This window comes from Natator depressus, chromosome 8 (genome assembly GCF_965152275.1).
Source record: "Natator depressus isolate rNatDep1 chromosome 8, rNatDep2.hap1, whole genome shotgun sequence".
Lineage (NCBI taxonomy): Eukaryota > Metazoa > Chordata > Testudines > Cheloniidae > Natator > Natator depressus.
In genome coordinates this window covers 102,048,483-102,065,979 of record NC_134241.1, presented here as the reverse complement: position 1 = coordinate 102,065,979, position 17,497 = coordinate 102,048,483, and the positions used below count along the sequence as shown (strand labels likewise).

Below are 17,497 nucleotides of genomic sequence, written 5' to 3'. Positions count from 1 at the left end.
GGTAGATGTGTGTGAGCCACTGCTCCAGTGCTTGTGATAACATCGCCCCCTGGTTGCTGGAGCCCTGAAGGGAGGATAATAGTCTTAATACTGCTGCCAGATAGAGGAGATTACCCTTAAATTCAAGTGGGAGAGCCCTGAGTTTAGAAGATTAGAGCTGAGCAAATAATTGATTTTTTGGTTTGGTGGCGGAATGGAAAAATCTGAAAATAATTTTGTTTTGAACTAAAACTGATTTTTTCCCCATTTTTTCTTGCTGACACAACCTCCCTTCCCTCCCAAGTAATTCACTTGGGTTGATGTGAAAAGCCATTTTCTCGACAAAATGCCAGTTTGAAACACAATTTCATTTTGAAACGAAACGCTCTGAAAATGTCAAAACGAACCATTTCTGCATTTTCAAAACATTTTAACCTCATTTTTACCCGGCTGAAACGATTTGCTGAATTTGACCCACACTGGCAAATAGTTTCGGTTGCCCCGAAACTGCATTTTCTGGTGCATTTACTATTCGTTCGAAAAAGTGTGCTCGGCTCTAGTCCTTCGACTCTCTGTGCATGCGTACAATCACGGTGTCCGTATGTAGCACGGCCCACTTTACAGGAGCTATTGTTTTGGTTGCAAGTAGGAGTTTAATTCAGCACAAGGGTCAGTTACAGTTTTCTAGGGTTGCAAGATCCCTTCCCATGCTCTGTACCTACAGTTTCATGGCATTTATTTTGGCCACTCAGCCAATGCGCTTGACAGTTTAAAGTCTGAATGGAGATAAGGCAATACATGATGGTTCCTTTAAATGAAAATGACATGCAGCTTGAAGATATGGGTATCTACTTGCTAGATAAATAATTGACTAAAGAAGAGAGAAAACTTAATCTTCAGTACACGTGCACAAGCTTTCTGGTAAGACATTCTTCTACCAACTTTTGAGGTGTCCCATATTTAAGTAGCATTGGCACTGCAGTTGGTTTCAGATTCTTTCTGAACTCATTGTTGGGGTCGTTCCAGAAGGCTGTTTCCCACTTGGCAGTAGATGAATACAGATCCATCAGGCAGGCTATTTAATTCACTCCGCACAACTGGTTCAGCAGTGACACGGTCCGGGCACCAGTTCCTGCCCTGGTAATCCTTGTCCCCACAGAACAAGGTGAAGACGGGCCGACCGCGGTTCTGCTGGGCCGCCTGCACGAACTCGCTATAGCCCCGCACCGCCCTCTCCGCCCAGCCCATGGCCCCGCTGCATTGCTGGGCAGAAGCACAGTTAGCACAAGATGTGTCTACCCCAAAATGCTTGCAAGGTGGAGGTCATAAAAGACAAAGAACTTTATTTTGCTTCTGTATTTCCCCTCAGCACGCTCCAGCGTGGGGTCCTATGTGACAATGCTGGGAACGACAGAAACTCTGTGGGAGGGAGTTTGCCTTAGCAGCTGCCTGAATGAAATGGAACAGGTAAGTTGGCTAGCGAATGCACACGGATTGGAAGGCTGCTCTGTTAAATTGCAGAGTCCCTGCTCTTCAACTAGGCCAGGGTCAAGCCACTTTACTGAATCCAGCTCTAGGACTGCCCCACTTCCTCAGCACCAAGGGGACTGTTCAGTAGGACTCCTCCCATCAGCAGAGCAACAGCACTTTCATGAGTGTATCAGGAGACGTCCACACTGCACATTAAGCCTGACTCCGGTCTGAGCCCACAAATCAGTCTGACTCAGGTCAGCAGGGACTCAGTACCTACATCCTGGGACCATGCTGGGAGGGGTGGGTCAGAACCCGAGTCCCACTGTGACTCAGGTTCAAGCCCTGTCATTTTGCAGTGTGGACACAACTCAAGCCGCAGACCTGCATCAGAAGGTCTGCACAGTGCAGTACCGACATGTCAGCATGCCTGTAGGACCTAGGCACAGCGACTGTAAACCCAGGTTTCCAGTGCAGTGTGGGCGCTCACTGGTGGTTGGCCCCTCAACCTGAGTACTGGGGTTAGTTGAGCCCAGGTGTGAGCATCCTCTACTGCAAAGCCCCTCCTGCACTGCTGTGTCCTCACTGCCTCTGCACTTGCCCATGTGTGTGGGGGCATGTCCCATGGCACCTTGGGCTGAGACGTTCTAGGATTCCTACCCAGTCAACTTTGGGAGAACTTGTCTGTCCTTGGGGGGGATTGTGGGAAGGCACTGGAGAACTTTCAGCACGGGAATGATTTAGCCTATCCTCACAGCAAAGTGGGCAAGTTCCTGCCCGAGTTAAAGCACAGCCAGGGCTCTAACCCCTCAGCTATCCTGGGCTTAGAGCACCTCCAAACCCAGGTCAGAGGTCAGTGTGTATGTGTGGCTGCTACGAGGTGAAGGTTAAAATCCAGGTCAGAGTCAGGTTAACTGTGCAGTGTAGACTGTGACAGGGTCGGACCAGATGGCTATAGGAGAATAATAGAAGGCAGATATATTAGCCCCAGGCTAAGTAGGTCCCTTTTCCCTGGGTAAGGTAGCAGGGAAGGTTCCAGAACAATCAGGAACCTTCTGGAGACAATTAAGACAGGCTGATTAGAACACCTGCAGCCAATCAAGAAGCTGCTAGAATCAATTAAGGAAGGTTAATCAGGGCACCTGGGTTTTAAAAAGGAGCTCACTTCAGTTTGTGGTGTGCGTGTGAGGAGCTGGGAGCAAGAGGCACTAGGAGCTGAGAGTGAGAACGCGGACTGTTGGAGGACTGAGGAATACAAGCATCATCAGACACCAGGAGGAAGGCCCTGTGGTGAGGATAAAGAAGGGGCTGGGAGGAGGCCATGGGGAAGTAGCCCAGGGAGTTGTAGCTGTCGCACAGCTGTTCCAGGAGGCACTCTAGACAGCTGCATTCCACAGGGCCCTGGGCTGGAACCCGGAGTAGAGGGCGGGCCTGGGTTCCCTCCAAATCCTCCCAGCTCCTGGTCAGACACAGGAGGAGTTGACCGGGACTGTGGGTTCAGAAAAATGGCCAAGCTGAGGGCTGCCGTGAAGCTCCAAGGTGAGCAAATCCGCCAATAAGCGCAAGACCCACCAAGGTAGAGCAGGAACCTTGTCACAAGACATAACCAACCCTAAGAGGACAAATCAGTGGCTTTGGTCTGTAGTTTTGGATGCAGCCGGGACATGGGACCCTCCCCAGCCCTCTCTCAAGTACATTGCTACAAACACTTCCCATTACCCCAGCTGGGTAGGTTACACTGGCTCAATAACACCAGGCCACGAGGTCACACCCAGCCCTTTCTCAGGATCACATTCCTATCGACTTCAGGGAAAGGATATGGTCGCTAGGAGTTAGCCCAAGGGTGGGCAAACTTTTTGGCCCAAGGGCCACATCTGTGTATGGAAATTGTATGGTGGGCCATGAATGCTCACGAAATTGGGGGTTGGTGTACAGAAAGGGGTGGGGGCTTCAGCTGGGGGTGCGAGCTCTGGCATCGGGTTGGGGATGAGGGGTTGGGGGTGCAGGAGGGTGCTCCGGGATGGGACCAAGGGGTTCGGAGGGGGGGAGAGGGATTAGAGCTGGGGCAGGGGATTGGGGCGCGGGAGGGGGACAGAGGTGCAGGCTCCAGAGAGAGCTTACCTCAAGCAGCTCCCAGAACCAGCAGCAAGTCCCCCCTCCAGCTCCTACGCAGAGGCACGGCCAGGTGACTCTGTGTGCTGCCCTGTCACTTGGGGTGGGGGCAGTGTGCGGAGCCCCCTCGCTGCCCCTACACGTAGGAGCCGGAGCAGGGACATGCCACTGCTTCTAGCAGTTGCGTGGAGCAGGGCAAGCCCCCGACCCTGCTCCCTGACGGGAGCTCAAGGGCCAGATTAAAATGTCTGGTGGGCCAGACGTGGCCCCCGGGCCGTAACAACACTGTGCTCAGTGCCTAGATACGACAGTGATGGGCACCCTAGAAACACCCCAATCAATTGGTCCACATACAGCCTTTTACGTCTTCTAAGCCATTTACAAACAGCAGCCCCAGATCTCCACAGCCTTCCCTGGGTGCTAAGGCAGCTTTGGCATCCCCATTTCGCAGGCAGGGAGAGGAGGAGGAGGATAGATGTAGTGCCCATCTTTAAAAAAGGGAAGAAGGAGGATCCAGGGAATTACAGGACAGTCAGCCTCACCTCAGTCCCTGGAAAAATCATGGAGCAGGTCCTCAAGGAATCAATTCTGAAGCACTTAGAGGAGAGGAAAGTGATCAGGAACAGTCAGCATGGATTCACCAAGGGCAAGTCATGTCTGACTAATCTAATTGCTTTCTATGATGAGATAATTGGCTCTGTGGAGGAGGGGAAAGCAGTGGACGTGTTATTCCTTGACTTTAGCAAAGCTTTTCATAGATTCATAGATACTAAGGTCAGAAGGGACCATTATGATCGTCTAGTCTGACCTCCTGCACAACGCAGGCCACAGAATCTCACCCACCCACTCCTGCAAAAAACCTCACCTGAGCTATTGAAGTCCTCAAATCGTGGTTTAAAGATTCAAGGAGCAGAGAATCCTCCAGCAAGTGACCTGTGCCCCATGCTACACGGTCTCCCACAGTATTCTTGCCAGCAAGTTAAAGAAGTATGGGCTGGATGAATGGACTATAAAGTGGAGAGAAAGCTGGCTAGATCGTCGGGCTCCACGGGTAGTGATCAATGGCTCCATGTCTAGTTGGCAGCCAGTATCAAGCGGAGTGCCCCAAGGGTCGGTCCTGGGGCCGGTTTTGTTCAATATCTTCATTAATGCTCTGGAGGATGGCGTGGATTGCACCCTCAGCAAGTTTGCAGGTGACACTAAACTGGGAGGAGAGGTAGATACGCTGGAGGGTAGGGATAGGATACAGAGGGCCCTAGACAAATTAGAGGATTGGGCCAAAAGAAATCTGATGAGGTTCAACAAGGACAAGTGCAGAGTCCTGCACTTAGGATGGAAGAATCCCATGCACCGCTACAGACTAGGGACCGAATGGCTCGGCAGCAGTTCTGCAGAAAAGGCCCTAGGGGTGACAGTGGACGAGAAGCTGGATATGAATCAACAGTGTGCCCTTGTTGCCAAGAAGGCCAATGGCATTTTGGGATGTATAAGTAGGGGCATTGCCAGCAGATCGAGGGACGTGATCGTTCCCCTCTATTCGACATTGGTGAGGCCTCATCTGGAGTACTGTGTCCAGTTTTGGGCCCCACACTACAACAAGGATGTGAAAAAATTGGAAAGAGGGCAACAAAATGATTAGGGGACTGGAACATATGACTTATGAGGAGAGGCTGAGGGAACTGGGATTGTTTAGTCTGCGGAAGAGAAGAATGAGGGGGGATTTGATAGCTGCTTTCAGCTACCTGAAAGAGGGTTCTCAGTGGTAGCAGATGACAAAACGAGGAGTAATGGTCTCAAATTGCAGTGGGGGAGGTTTAGGTTGGATATTAGGAAAAACTTTTTCACTAGGAGGGTGGTGAAGCACTGGAATGGGTTACCTAGGGAGGTGGTGGAATCTCCTTCCTTAGAAGTTTTTAAGGTCAGGCTTGACAAAGCCCTGGCTGGGATGATTTAGTTGGGGTTGGTCCTGCTTTGAGCAGGGGATTGGACTAGATGACCTCCTGGGGTCCCTTCCAAACCTGATATTCAATGATTCTATGATTCTATGAGAGTGAGGAAGCCCAGGGCCTGATGTTATGCTCTGACGTGAGGAGACTGAGTTGGGTCTGGGCGTTCAGGTTGCTCAGGGACTGGGAGACTCGGGAGTCCAATGCCACAGAGCAAGGCGGCGCAAGAGATGGCACGGGAATTCTGTACCCTGCTGGCTTCCAGTCCCGGGCTAAGGCAAGTAGGCCACGCCTGCCAGGCCGTTGTCCCATTCCCACAGCACACGTGGGCTAGGGGACGTGTGTGTCTCGTACGATGTGGTCCATAAAGAAACCCCAAAGGTCGGCCCAGTCTGGAAACTCCCTCACGAGGAGCTTCTCAAAGCCCAGCTGGGCTTCGACGGGGTTAAAAGCCACCAGTTCAATGCCCTTCTGCGGGCTCCAAAGCTCCAGCCTCCACCAGGCCTCCCACAAGCTGCGCACTGAGCGTATCCCAGAGACTTTTCCCACAAAGGCTTCACATGTCGAGCTGGTGCAGCTCACGTGTCCTCAGGCTGGATCCCACGTGCTTCCCGCATGGCTTGCACTGCCACGTGTGGGGGAGGAGGTGGTTTAAAGGGCAGCTCTCCTACCTGTACGCACTTTAGCTGAGGTTGACGGTTAGCATTTTAGCGACTTACAAGCACGCTGTCCTCAGACACCTCCCAGTCACAATGCATCTGTCTTTGCAGCCCCACTGCGATGCAGGGCAGAGCTGTTATCCCCATTCTACAGAGGGGAAACCGAGGCACAGAGTAGGAATGACCCCTCCCCCCGCTTTCCGGAGTCCCAGTCTAGTGTCTCAGCCTGCTGTGATCTGTACAACACTCGCAGTCTTGGTACACCCCCCCGTGACCTAATGGGGCATTGCAGCAGCTCTGCCTCAGTTTCCCTATTGGTCATATTTGACCTATTAATGCCATAGTGGTGGCTTGACCTCCCCCCCCAGCCCCCGTCAAGTCTCCTTAAACTGTTTAATGCTTCCCGGGGTAACAGAGTCAATAGAGATACTTCAGCAAAACAAAATGCAGAACCAAATGATTCCTCCATCCAGCTGAGCTCCTGGTCCTCGGTCGGCCCTCTCCTCTCCAGCCAGCCTTTCCTGGCTGGGGTCTGTCTCCCTGGTTTCTCAGGGGCTCCTGCAGGAGCTTTCCTGCTTTCTGCCAGCCCTTCCGCTCTCCACTGTTCAGCTCTCTTTCTTTTAGGTCCTATAGCCTGTCCAGAGGTTAACGGAACAGAGCTGACTGGCCAAAAACCTCATGTCCCCGGAAAGGGGCAGGGCCTCCCTGTCACGCAGTCCTTTAGCTCTAAGCCCTTAGAGCAAGGGGACGGTGACTCTCTCTCCCTAGAGAGAGGGCAGCTGTGCGACTGATTTGGTGCAACATCTGACATGGATCTGAGGAGGAGAACTCTGCAGGGTCAGCCATCCGTCCCCACTGCCCACCGGCTCCGGAGGGACGATATTACCCATCCACCAGCTCTCTCTCTCTCTCTGCTTATGCTCCCACTGAAGTGGGGCGTTTTCCCAGGCAAACAGGTCACATTTGGTAACCAAGGCCCACTGGTCCGTAGCTTACAAAGAGTGACTGAAGGGGCTTCATAACTGGTTCGTCGATTGTTAACGAGTCCAGCAGGCCAACTGGTTGCTCAGAGCCATGCGTTATAAAAGCATCGATAGCAGCTGCCACTGAGCTGCTTACATACTACTCCCGGCTGAAACATGCTGATAACGAGGAGTCATCCTTGATTAACTCTTTATAAGCCACTAATAAATGGCACCTGACCGTGAAGCGGGACCATAGCGAGTCTGCAGAGTAACCGGCCCTGACTTTCCGCTCTCTCTTCTCCCCCCACCCCACCCTGTCGTCTTTTTGGAAAAGGAGTCCTTTATTTTTATTAGAAATTCCCGGTTATTTCTAAACTATATGTAACATGGATTTAAGCCTCAATTCCGCCAAGCATTTAAGCCCTTGCTTGGTCAAGCACATGCTTAAAACAACTTCAGTGGGATTTCAGAACCTGCTTCAAGATAAGCAGGTGCTTACGTGTTTTGCTGAACTGGGGGCTGAGCACCGGTGAAAGGGGAGTACGCAGCGCTGAAGCTTTCCTCTCCCCGGAACGGGGGCAGTGTAAGCTTCCCTGCCCTGAACTGCCTCTTCCTGAAAGTGGTGCGAACTCGGCCTTTCGGCTGCTAGGGCAGCCCGGGGATGCCGCTGCTTCGTCCCAACCACAGAGGGGCGTGTTGAGCTGCGCTGTGTGGCCACCTGTCCATGCGGAAATGGAGTGAGACCACCCACTCGACTCACACAGGCCACCCAGTCACTGTTAGACAGTCAGGCTTTTCATTCGTTCCTAGGATCCCTCGACGCCCACCCGTTCCCACGAGGGAAATCGGGGGCGACGGGTTTCAGTAGCTCTTGCTGAGCCTGGACACTGCAAAGTCCGGAGAGCTGGGTGGCCGGCCAGACGGGCGCCAACGAAACAATCCAGCCGGACCGACTGCAGGGACAGTCTCCTCCAGCAAGGCTGGGATCTACCTCCCAGCTCTCGCTTTCAGCTGGAAGGGCGTTGCAACCGCTGGACAAAGGGGCAGCCGGACAATAGCCACATTTATACCATGCTGGCATGCAGCTCTCGCAGCATTGTTCAGCCGGTAGCGGTGGGCTGAGCCGGCCGTGCCCAGGGCTGGATCCCTCCAGTGTAGGAATGGGCGGGTCAGATTTCCACAAGCCTTGATTTTCCCAGGGATCTGGATCCACTTGGATCTGAAACTCAGAAAACAGCTCTAGTTTGGAACACCCGGAGGGCTTTCAATCTGGAGTGCCAGTTTGGGCCGTCTCTCACAGGTATAGGCTCTGACGTAGTAGGACAGGCTAGATCCTCTCTCTGCACTCATTACAGAGCGTAATTTAATTGTTCGCATAGATATTGACAAAAAGGTGTAATAATTCTGCTTGCTGAGTTCATGGAGGCGTGTGCACTGTGTATTCTTCATGGAGACTCGAATCCAGTTCCTGACTCTGCCACAGACTCCACGTGTGACCTTGGGCAAGTCACGTCCCTGCTCTGTGCCTCAGTTTCCCCTCCTGCCCTGTGTCTGTCTTGCCTATTTAGAATGTAAGCTCTTTGAGCCAGTGACTTTCCCTTCTATGGATCTGTATGGCCCCTAGCAGAATGGGGGCCCTGATCTCAGCTGGGACCTTTAGGTTCTAGTATAATACAAATATTAATTTTGAAAGGCTCAGTTCAGAGACTGGGTGAAAGATTGGGGCATCCCCATCTTGCCAGTACATTTTTCAAACACAAGAGCTATACAGCAGCAACGAGAGCTTGTGGCCAGATGAGCAGAAGGAGCTAGAATGACATGTGTTTTCACTTACGTGACGGCAGTGACTATCCGTCAGTGCTGAGCCTTTTGCTCAGAAATGATCATTGAAATACCTTGCATATTAGGAGCGTGACTTGGCCTGATTCCTCTGGATGCATTGGCGAGTAACTGCCACACATCACAGCAGAGATTTCATTAAAAGGATGTCATCGAGTCAATTGTATCCAGGTCTGGGGAAGCTCGCAGGCAAGTTCTGTCACCCGAAGGATGGATCAGCCTTCTCTAATGCCCAAAGCCATAACTGCTGGCACAGAGGAGATGGAAGAGATCTTTGCTGTCACCCGCAAGTCCTGGCCAAATCCCAAACCAAGGAATGACATTTGGCTTCCCTCAATTGCCCCTCCCCTTTCACATGGAGACTGTTGTTTTCTTTGCCACTTCCTGTCCTAAACCTGCTGCTTTGTGTTATTAAAGAAGCGGCTACGTTCTACTCCACATGCAGTTGCTTTTCGGTGGGGAAGGAAAAGCACCAGAGAAACGTGAAGTAATTGGCCCAGCTCCTGCTGAAGGGAGTTGCAGAACTCCCTTGGATTTCAGTGCCACAGCCTCCATGCTGCAGTGGGTGGGGAAGGGGTGGAGGGGGTCACATGCTGCAGAGGGAGGGGGAGAGGTTGGGGAAAGAGGGTCCTTTGTCTTTCCATTGAAACACAAGCATTTCTTGCAAATGACCCAGTGGCTCAAGCCCTACGCTGGACACCTGGGTTCTATTCTGGCTCTGATGGGTGACCTTGGGCACCTCACTTTAACCTCTCTGCGCCTCACTTTCCCCATCCATAAAATGTGAAATAATGACACTGTCCCTCCTTTGAGATCTACAGCTTATGGGCTCGATTCAGCACTCTCCGGCACCCTGTGCAGCCATTCACACCAGTGCTAAATGCCACCATTATGGTTTGAGAGCAGTTTCGCACCCTGGTGTGACTGGACAAGGAGTACCGTGGAGTGCTGAGTATTACTCTAACCTGCAGCCGGGAGAGCTGCAGAACCTCAAGGCAAACAGCCTTCCACCGGCTGCACGTCGCTGGAAATGTTTATGCTCCACTCCGGCAGAATACACAGGGTTAGCTCCATTGAGGGGAATTAGCCACTGGAACAATTGACCAAGGGTCAATTCTCCATCGCTGGCCATTTTGAACTCCAGATTGGATGTTTTTTTAAAAGGCCAGCTCTAGCTCAAGCTGGAATTCTTTGGGGAAGTGATCTGGCCTGGGTGATCACCGTAGTCACTTCTGGCCTGGAATTTACAAATCCATGAACCCTCGGCTGGTGGAAACTGGCCCCACTCCCTTGACTTCACTGGCGTGACAATGCTGGATGCCATGGGCGGGCGGGTAGCATAGGCAAGGGAAGGCTGTGCCTCCCCAAACAGCCTGGCGTAGCCCCGCCCACGCTTCGCCCCCAGTCCTCCTGCCTGCTTCCAGTCCCCTTCCTGCTGTTCCGGGGCCGATAGGTCGGGGCAGGCAGGCTGGGACTGGTGCGCACAAGGCCCAGGGCTGGGGGCTCTGGGACTGCGGCGCCCAACTGGCACTCCAGGGCTGGGGGCGCTCCGGCCCTGCCACCCGCTTGCCCAGTGCTGGGGCTGGAGACATGCCCCGGCCAGTGGCCGCAGTGTCTGTGTGTGCTCTGGGCTCCAGTGGAGGGAGGGGGCAGAAGGGCGGGGGGGGCGCCTCGGGCAGGGCGAGGGGCCGGGGGCTAGCCTCCCCCAGCGGCGCGTTCCCCTGCCGCCCATGCTTGACGCTCTGTGAAGATCTGGACCGCTGAGTTGATTGGTAATGTAGCCCGTGGGTGGAACACGGTATGTGGAAGAGGGCTGAGAAAACTAGAAAACGCAGGAGAAGGAGCTGGGGAATTTCTTTATAAATCCTTGAAACTTGGTGTCAACCTGGTTCACTCCAAAGGCAAGTCATTTGCTCTTTAGCAGCATTTTGCGTGAGCCCGGGGTCATTCCTCTCCAGCAGGGATGGAGGAGTCTCCAGAGAGGGGGGATGACTTCACTAGAGGCAGAGAAATCACGCCCGCCCCTCCGCTCAGGGTTCTAACAAGCTGCGGGGCTGCTGGGATTCCCCTTCTGCTGGGGAAATGCAGCTCATCCCAAGCCGGCGAATGCCTGCAGACAGCAGTGCTGACCCAGATAACAGTCCGCAAGTGGATGGCTCCAGGACTGGCAGGGTGAGAGATGGGGAAGATGTGCTGAGCGCACCGGTCTATTTCGGACAGTTGCAAGGAGCATGCGGGCAGACTCAGTCTCTCCTGTGGAATACCCAGGGTGGAAGGCACGCAGGGCAGAGAACGGGGGTGCACATTCTTCTGGCTCTAAACCTTCCCCCTACCCCAAGCCTCCTGGCGATGATTTTAGCGGGGGTGTCTAATGCATCCTGGCTTTAATGAGACTAACAGAGATAGAGAAAAACAGTAGCAATCTGCTTCTGAACTCGGAAATCCAACACTGATTGGTTCTGGCCTGGGGCTATTAGCCCCAGGGACCCTCCCTCATCTAATTGGCTCATTTGCATAATTTTGCATACAGCCTTCGGGGAAGGATTTCAAAGGGAAGGTTTGCCTGGTTCTTGGATTCCCCCCTGTAAATTTCATTTGAAAGTAAGATTATTATTTTTTGAATGTTTGTCTTAATGGGATTTCACCCCCTCCAACAAGAGGAAGAGGGTTTAAAAATAATCATAAATAAAAGTCGCAATGGGCCTGGCAGAGAGCCAGGGGCAGGAAGTCGGAGCTGGGTCTGGCAGGACTAAAGATATTTATACTCCAGTCCAACAAGGAGCAAGTGTCTAACCTGAAGGAGGCAAATGCTTCGATTGAACTCCCCGCTGGGACTATCCCCAAGCTTAAAATTAGGCGTGTGCTTATTCACAGAGTCACAGATATTCAGGCCAGAAGGAAGCGTTAGACGATCTGGTCTGATCTCCTGTCTAACGCAGGCTGCAGAATTTCACCCAGTTACCCCGGTGTTGACCCACTGAGTTGTGTTTGACGACAGCACGTCTTCCGGAAAGGCAACCAAAGCCTGGTCTACTCTGAAAACATCGGTTGACCTAACTACGTCACTACTCACACCCCCGAGAGACCCAAGCCCTGGTGCAGCCGCTGCTAGGTCGATGGAAGAGTTCTCACAAGGGGGTCGATTTACTACAGGGACGGAAAACCCCCTTCCTGCACCACAGTGCCCCAGCAGAGCGCTTTCAGTGTAAACAGACCCCGAGCCCGGATTTGAAGACATCAAGAGATGGAGAATCCGCCACTTTCCCGGGGCAGGAGGCTGTCCCCATGGTTAAACACCCTCTCTGTTCAAAACTGGTGCCTTCTTTCTAATGGGAATGTGGCTGGCTTCAGCTCCCAGCCGTTGGGTCTTGTTGGGCCCGTCTCTGCTAGATTAGATCAGTGCCCAGAATTTTATCCCTGAGTAGGTAGAAATGCCCTGTCATCAAGTCCCCTCTCCACCTTCTTTCTGAGAAGCTAAACAGATGGAGTTAAGTCTCCCACTGTGGGGCATTTTTTCCAGCCCTCGAACGGTTTTTGTGTTGCTTTTCTGTGTCGTCCCCAGTGTTGCAACATAGCTTTTAAAGTGCGGACACCAGACCTGGTACTGGGGTTCCTGAACAAGGGGGGGACCAGGGGGCCATGACCCCATCACTCTTTTCCTGCCCTAAAGGCAAGCGACGGGGTGGAGAGGGGGCGGAGAGGAGCGAGTGGTGAGCGGGGCCTCTGGGGAAGAGGCAGAGTGGGGGTGGGAAAAGGCCGAATGAGGGCGGGGCCTTGGAGGAAGAGGCTGAGTGGGGGCGGGGCCACAGGGGGAGGGGCGGAGCATAGGTGGGCCCCAGAAGGGAGGGGCAGAGCAGGGGGATCAGGGACACGGTCCACGTGCCAGTGCCCCCCCCCACTTTTAGGAAGCATCCAGAGCTCCTGTCTGGTACCTGGCTGGCTCGGGGCCTCACTGCCCTGGGTGTGCAGCATGAGGAGGCCAGCTTGCGGCTCACTTCGCTCATGAGGGGACGATGCCGTGGCGGGGAGCAGCTAGGCTCCTTTCCCTGCAGTTTTGCCCGTTGCCTTAGAGTCTGTAGCTGTTGAGAGGGCCAATCGTGGCTTCTTCTCAACCACTGGACTTTCTCCCTCCAGGTCTCTGAGACCCGTCTCCTTTTATTGCCCAGCCCTGGGCTGGGATCAGAGCAGCTATGGGCCAGCAAGCTGGGCCCTAGCCTGCCGTGCACAGGATCATCCGCTCCAAGCTTCCAGCGGAAGCGTGATTGCTGGGGATGATGGGACAGGCAGCTGGGCTCTCAGATCCTGGGCAGGGCTAGCAGCAAGGGCAGTTAGCAAGATACTGTTATCACAGTCACTTTCCTACAGGTCTGATCCAAACCCACTGGAATCAGGCTCCCGTTGACTTCACCGGGTTTCAGACTGGGCCCTATATTCCTGCTCCTGCACTAAGAATCATAGAATCTCAGGGTTGGAAGGGACCTCAGGAGGTCATCTAGTCCAACTCCCTGCTCAAAGCAGGACCAATCCCCAATTTTTGCCCCAGATCCCTAAATGGCCCCCTCAAGGATTGAACTCACAGCCCTGGGTTTACAAGGACAATGCTCAAACCACTGAGCTATTCCTCCCCTCAGAAGAACTTGGAGATGCTGGGGATTGAACCCAGGGCCTCATACATGCAAAGCATGCGCTCTACCACGGAGCTACATCCCCACTTGGGATGACTCAGATGAGTAACAGATGCTGGGTCTGGCCCTGCCGCTGCACTGTAAGCACCAGCCTGACCTCCCTCCTGCCCTTTCCTCTCTCGAAGGGTGAGTCCGGCTGTGGGAAGACAGTGTGCGACTTTCCCAGCGGGGCGAGCTGTGCTTTGGGGTCAAGGGCGGATCATCCTGTGGGGAGAAGGTTTGCCACCAGCTGGGCAACAGCCAGGCCTCTGGGTGCACAGCTCTAGCCAGAGCTGTCTGAGTTCCTGTCTCCGCTCTCCGGGCGCAGGGTAAAGTGCACGGCTGGGAATTCTGCAGGGCAGACAGGCGGCAGCCGTGTTCACCGCAAACTCTCCTAGCACGCTGGCTCCTAGCATCCGCCGTGGCTGCTGGAACCCCAAGGCAGACGCCCTGACTTAGGACCCCTAGCGAGGTTTAGGAGGGGGCTGCATGAGAAATTGTGTTGTGAGAAATTCAGCCGGATGCCGAGCTGAGTTGGGAGGGCCAGGGGGGAAAGCTGGGTGCCTTCGGAGCCCACCCGATTCCGGCGCTGTACGGAAGCAGAGCTGGCCTCCACCTACCCAAGGGATGCTCTCGGCTAGGCCCAGCTGCATCCACACACCCAAGAGGCTGTCGCAGCAGTCAGGAATGTGGAATGCACCCCATTTCCTCCTGCCACCTGTCCAACACCCCTCCGCATTACGGACTGAAGTAAATAGGATGAAATTCAATAAGGACAAATGCTGAGGACACGGACGGGGGACGGGAGAGACACCCATAACACCTAACAGCCTGGCGCCGAGGGCACTGATGGGGGACGAGAGAGGGCTGGGTTCAAGTCCCGGCTCCAAACCAGGCAGAGTTGGGACTGAACCTGGTTCGCTGTGATGGGCTGGAAACTAGCGAAAGGGGGGTCAGGAAGAACTCTGGGCCTGGGAACCCCCCACCCCACCACCGCAACCCTCCTGGGCACACTCCCGTTGGAAGACGGTGGGACCTACCTGCGAGGTGTCTCAGCCCAGCCGGGTGGCGAGCAGAGGGAGGCAGCCCCGTACTCACTGCTACAGAGGGGCCACACCAGGAGGGGCATCTCCCGCAGGAGGACGGCTGCGCAGGGCAGGGACTCCCAGCGTCAGGTTGCAAGGGACCAGGACGCACCGCGAGGAGGGGCGGAGTGGTCGGAAGGGACCCAGGGGAGGGTGGTAGCCGCAGGGCAGGTAGCAAACGCTGCCCATCCAGCGCACAATGGGGACCCTGGTTCAGAACCTGCTGCAGAGAGAAAGCCCGGGTTCCCCTACTCTAACCACTAGGTCAGGCTGCAGGCACAGATGCTAATGATGAGTGGGGGTTGGGTGCCCCACGTCCACAGTGAGTGCCCTCCCCGCCGGGCTGTTGGCTACAACGGGGCTCTCTCTCCTTCTCCTTTTGATCAGACATTCCATCCCGGACCTGAGACGTTTTCCTCGGAACTGACCCTTTCCCGCAACAAGGGTCGGTTTCAATGGAAAACTCTCTACCAGCGGCCGGCAGGACCTTGAGGACAGGTGTCCCCTGAAAGACGGTACCTCCAGCTGGAGCACTGCCCCAGCGCGGGGGCCGCCCTGCCTCTGTTACAGCAGCAGCATCCATGGGGTTGAGGTTGGCGGCCTCCCAACCAAGTAGCAACCGGGCCCGACCCCGACCAGCCTGCTCTCCAGTTATCAGGGTGAGAGTACAGCCCTCTCTATGCGCTGGCGGTGAGTCACCGCTCTCCAGATGTCAGCTGAAGGAAGCACATTACTGAAGGTTTCCACTAAGGAAGCACCATCCCTTCCCAAACCCTAGAAAATGACAGAGGGATCAAATCGGGGTGTTTTCCAGGCTTTTCTGAGCCACAACTAAAACTTCACACACAATGACATTTCCAAACAAACTCGGATTCTGGGTTGCTGACCCATCCATAAAATAACCCCAGCCAGCCCATCCGCTCCACGACCACGGAGTCTCTCTGCGATCCGTCTCCACCCAGAGCTGGCAGAGGCTCACACAACCTGCCACCGCCCCGGTGCTGGCTCCAACGGGAGAGGAGAGGCAGCTGTGTGTGTTTGTTTTAATGGCGCCGGCTTTGGAGAAGGCGGAGAAGGAAGCGGCGAAGAGAAGGACGCGTCACCCTGGTCCCATCCCCTCTGTGCCGCCATCACTGAAGACCCACAGACACATTAAGTGCCGCGGACAGATGCTGAAGTACCAGTGTTCTCTGAAATGGCAACGTTGCCTTTCCCCTGCGAGTCGCTCTGGACCGCCTTGGACCCATCTGGCCTGGACCCGTGTCCAGGAAGCACAGCGAGACCAATGGGTTGATGTAACCTTAAGGTCAGATGCCATGTGTCCCACAGGAAACCTTTACAGCAGTGATTCCCAGGTGGTGGCTCCAGCCCCTTCTGAGCCACTGCGCTTTCAGGCATCAATACCCCCTGTTAGTCATAGCCCTGGCCAGCACTTTTAAAGCTGCGTGTGGCTCTGCTGGCCACCTGAACCTTCGCTTGGGAGATCCCAGTGTAGGCACCGCTAGGAACCAGCCCTGCAGCTCCTTGACAGCCTGCTTCAAGCAATCATTAGCAGCTGAAATCACGCGAGAATCACTTGCCAAGCCACCAGCACAAAGGACCTGGGGACCGGCGAATTTTTGCGAGGCCCGGTTCTCGGAGAGAAGACCCCTGGCCTCGTTTTGAACTCCCCACAACTTTATGACCCAGCCAGAGCTGCCGGGATGTGAAATGGCTCCTTGCATCAGGGGACTTTGGGGGCATGACGTCAACACAACACCACACACACACAGAGCAAACCGATGACAGGCTAGTGCTGTCGCACTGCTGCCTGGCTAGCTCCACTTACCAGGGGTGGGAAGAGAAAAACGCTAAGCCCCGATGAATTTGATTTGATTGAGCTTTTACTCTGGCACGTCCAACTCCGTTATATGGATTCCAAGGAGTTTGCTTCCCTGCTTTGTTTTGGGTTCGGGGGTGGGTTTGTTTAGAGCTGGGATCCTGGCCCGGCGTGACGTGCAGGAGCCCAATCAAACCATGCACCAGGCAAGCTCTGACTTGGAGCCAGCGTCCTGTGTTCTCCGAAGGGGCTGGCTGGGGAAGGGGCTGCCCTCCACTCAGCTGAAGGCAGTCCCAGAGGAGACGGCCAGACAGCTGTGAGTGCGGGCCAGAGAGGCATTGCGAGGTCTTGGAGGGCACAGGGAGGCTGGTGTCGGTGCATTTCCCTCCCCCGCACCCCACGACAGGCTGGGCTAACTTGTACAGGATTTAACCCCTCGCGTGCTCAGCGGCAGCATGGTTAGGATGCTGGGAGAGGATGGTGCTCTGAAGGCAGCGTATTTCTGTCCCATAGCGCAGGAGGCAACAGAAAGAGAAGGCCTGATGAACATCCCTCCCCCGACACCGTTCCCAGCCACACGAACCCCCTCCCATTCCCACAGCCCTGCTCCCGCTTCCCACCCCGATCTCACGACCCTCTCCCCTCCCCGACAGACCCCCACTCCCAATCCTGCAAACCACGCACCCTCCCACTCCCATGAACCCCTTCTCCCAACCCAATCCTGCTGCTCCCCCCACCCCGTTCCTGGCTCCCTAGCCTCCCGGCGGCCTGCTCCCAGAGGGGTAGCATTAGGAAAGGCCTCAAGCTGGGTTCAGTGCGATACAAGCACACGACCCGACCCATCTCCTTTCACTCTCAATCCCACCTCCCACATCTCCACAGCTGGGAAAGAGGGTCCACCATCAGCCACCTGCATGTGTCCCCGTAGACCCCAGCTTCACCGGCTACGCGCTGCGAAT

At 54.7% G+C, this 17,497-nt stretch overlaps 1 protein-coding gene and 1 non-coding gene across 2 annotated transcripts in view; both read right to left on the bottom strand.

Moving 5' to 3' along the window:
* Nucleotides 1–17,497, bottom strand: part of PIK3R3 (phosphoinositide-3-kinase regulatory subunit 3) — a 353,625-nt gene that overhangs the window by 210,100 nt on the left and 126,028 nt on the right. The window lies entirely within an intron of this gene.
* TRNAA-UGC (transfer RNA alanine (anticodon UGC)) lies at nt 13,609–13,680 on the bottom strand. The gene has a single exon. It is a non-coding gene; the product is annotated as a tRNA-Ala (tRNA).